Source organism: Myotis nattereri, assembly GCF_964212035.1.
Source record: "Myotis nattereri genome assembly, chromosome: 1".
Classification (NCBI taxonomy): Eukaryota; Metazoa; Chordata; class Mammalia; order Chiroptera; family Vespertilionidae; genus Myotis; species Myotis nattereri.
Genome location: NC_138075.1, coordinates 214,966,817 through 214,970,064, shown reverse-complemented (window position 1 = coordinate 214,970,064; position 3,248 = coordinate 214,966,817). Strand labels below are relative to the sequence as shown.

At 39.6% G+C, this 3,248-nt stretch overlaps 1 pseudogene across 1 annotated transcript; it reads right to left on the bottom strand.

Moving 5' to 3' along the window:
* Positions 1–1,450: 1,450 nt before the first annotated feature.
* On the bottom strand, positions 1,451–1,682 carry LOC308528006 (NADH dehydrogenase [ubiquinone] 1 subunit C1, mitochondrial-like; annotated as a pseudogene). The gene has a single exon. The product of its transcript is annotated as an NADH dehydrogenase [ubiquinone] 1 subunit C1, mitochondrial-like (transcript).
* Positions 1,683–3,248: the final 1,566 nt, after the last annotated feature.

The window sequence follows — 3,248 nt, the reverse complement described above, 5'->3', positions numbered from 1 at the left end:
TTCCCAGTTTCCTCACATCTTGCCAGAATTTTACCCATGTTTTCGATTTAAAAGAAAACTAGTTAGCAAGAGATAAACTTCCTTGTGTCATTGGGAAGTTCTCAGGGACTGAAACAACATCAGACAACTACCGCTTCCGCCTCTCTTGTTCCTGGGCATATGGTCCATCATTTGTTCTGCAGATCTGCTTGGCTTTTCTCTAATACAAGTCCAGGTTCTCTGCCATTTGCCTGTCTGCATGTAGTTCTTCACAATGGACCATCTCGAAATGATGGTCTCAGCCCTCTAATGTTTATGACCTTTTAGAAGGAATTGCCTTAATTGATTCCCAGGAGAGATAACTCCCAAATAGAGAGCCTACTAGCCCAATTTGGTTCAGGTATTTACCTCTGGTCAAAAGGGCAGCGGTCATGTGACATGTGCATTAGGACATAATGTTGCTGGGAGGGTTGGCGGAGTGGAGGAGGGTGTGGCGGAAGTAAATAATGTGGTATACCCAGTCCAGAGGAGACACTGCAACCTCTGTAGCATAGTGTAGTTATTTCAAACTCATTTTAGTCATCCGTCCATTGGCCTTTGTACTAGGTCCTGAGTCTATACTCCTTACCTTTGGACATAGACACCTGGTTTACTTGGACTTGACTTAAAAGCCTGTTTGGAAGTTTTGCTCACTCAGGAACCAATATAGAAGGAGGTCCTTACTACTGTCCTCCAAGGTTATGAAAACTCCTTGTGACAGTTGCAGGATATTCAATTTTCTTGGAGGAAATTCTTGGGGGGTGAAGGCAGTGTGTGTGCAATTTGAGTAGCATCCGAAGTAAGGGGAAGCTCCACACCCCCAGTGGAACCTGCTTTGGAGAAACTGATGGACTAAGTTCTCTTGGTGTGGCAAACATTTCCATTAAGCCCACCCAGTGCTCTGAATTTCCCTCCACACCCACGCTAAAACAGGAAACACTACTCTACATTTACATCATTCATACTATCTATTATCCAAGATAGAAAGTGATGAAAACGATTATCCAAGATAAAGTGATGATGATGATGATGATAATTAGTTTGGCTTGGACTATTGCAGTAGCCCCTTAACTCTTTTATCTACTGCAAATGTTACCCCTTTCTAATCCATTTCTAACATGGGCCAAAATTATATCTCTGAAATTAAAAAATAAAAATTCTATGGCTTTCTAGTTACTAAAGGACAGTGTCAAACTGCTTTATAAAAGCCCTTCATTCATCTTATCCTAACCTACCTTCAGAATTTCTTAAATCACCTACCACCTCTTTTCTCCTTGTATTTCTTTTTTCGTATTTTTAGTTTTTTCATTTAACGATGCAAAACACAAATGCTGATGACATAGTTTCACATATAACTCTTCTCTCTCACAACTCAACAGATGGAACTGCTTTCAACTCTATATGGAGCATACTGTATTAGTATTTAAAAAGTTTATTCTAACCTACTTCTCCTTTTATATTCTAAAACATCTTCATTATGTTGTTTGATGAGATAGACCCACAGGAAGATAGTAGTATCCAAGGCCAGCCCCACTTTCAGCCAGTCAGGTTTGTCATATAGCGGCTCCCGAACATAGAACTTGGACTGCACTGACCAGCCGCTCAGGAGCCTGGCCAGGGGCCAGAAGCCAGGAGAAGGGCTGCAGCAACATGGATCGTGCCATCTTGCCTGGCGGGCTCCTCTCCTTCTATTTCTTATTCACTGAAACATTCCCAGGGCTTAGAAAAATGTCTGGAACATAATAGGCACTCAATAAATTTTGTTTAATCTCTTTTTTTCACTGGTGTCACTCTTACTCTCTTTCTTTTTGAAGTAAATCTTTTATTTTTTCAGTATATCACTCTCTAAGTTCTTTTCTTATATTAATTCTAAATATGTTTGTGTTCATGCATATTCTTATTATTTTGCAAATCCACATGTGTGTGCACCTTTAACTCTGACATCATGCTAGAACCCCAATAAGAAATTATTTGATTGCATCTTCCTTTAGATTTGTGTTACCTTTGTCAAGGAAGACAAATGGAGTGTGCTCATCTGTGCTCAGGTCAGAAATAGGACCACATATTGATAGCAGCGGGTGTGACCCTGAGGCTCTGACTTGGAGGGCTGGACTGCACCATTGATTGGTGAGAGAGTGGATATTCTGCCTGCTTATTCTGATGAATAAGTATCTCATGATCTGACATCTACTAGAGTTCACATGCTGCAGTTACCTGGTTAGTCATTTGCCTGTCTAGCGTTTAATCTGTTATTATGGTTTCTTTTTTTTTTTTTTTTTTTTTTTTTTTTTTAAATATATTTTATTGATTTTTTACAGAGAGGAAGGGAGAGAGATAGAGAGTCAGAAACATCGATGAGAGAGAAACATCGATCAGCTGCCTCCTGCACATCTCCTACTGGAGATGTGCCCGCAACCCAGGTACATGCCCTTGACCGGAATCGAACCTGGGACCTTTCAGTCCGCAAGCCGATGCTCTATCCACTGAGCCAAACCGGTTTTGGCAGTTATTATGGTTTCTAAACTTGTTTACAATGAGGAGGTTATCTTGCTGATGCAAGAAGAATGATTTTTTTCCCCCATCATTGTTAACTTTATTCTCTCAGTTTCCTGCAGGTCTCAATGTGTGACAATCATTTTATTTAATTACCTGGATATTGGACTTACTGTTTCATTTCCTTAAAACCCCCCACTAGAAGAATTCAGACTTGTACATCTTAGGTAGAGGTGACAAATTGTATCTCTTTGACCAAACACTAGTTCAATTCCTCTAAGCCTTTTTCTCAACTAGACCTCAACTTTTGGACTTCTGTGTCCATCTTTGCATCACTGATTTTAGCCAAGTCCTGCTTTGTCAGTTTAGAGAGAATCTTCCACCCTAATTTTCTTATCACTCTTGATATCTGGACAAATTCTCCATCCTGAAAAATCCCCAGGTAATATCTAACCACCCTGACCTGCCTTCAGCAAGAATATTATTAAGTCTATTTAACCAGAATAGCACCCCCCACCCATCTCTGATGTTTCTTCTTAGTAATTGTACATCCACTGACAGCCCATCCTGCTCCTTGTCTATAATCTCAACTTTTCCTTGTTGTACTTGGAATTGAGCCCAATTTTATACTGAGATCCTTTTTCCCTTATCACGATAGTTTCTGAATAAAATCTGTTTTAATCTCTTTTAACTACTATCTTGTTTTTTTTTTTAATTTAACAAAGGATGTTTGTGTA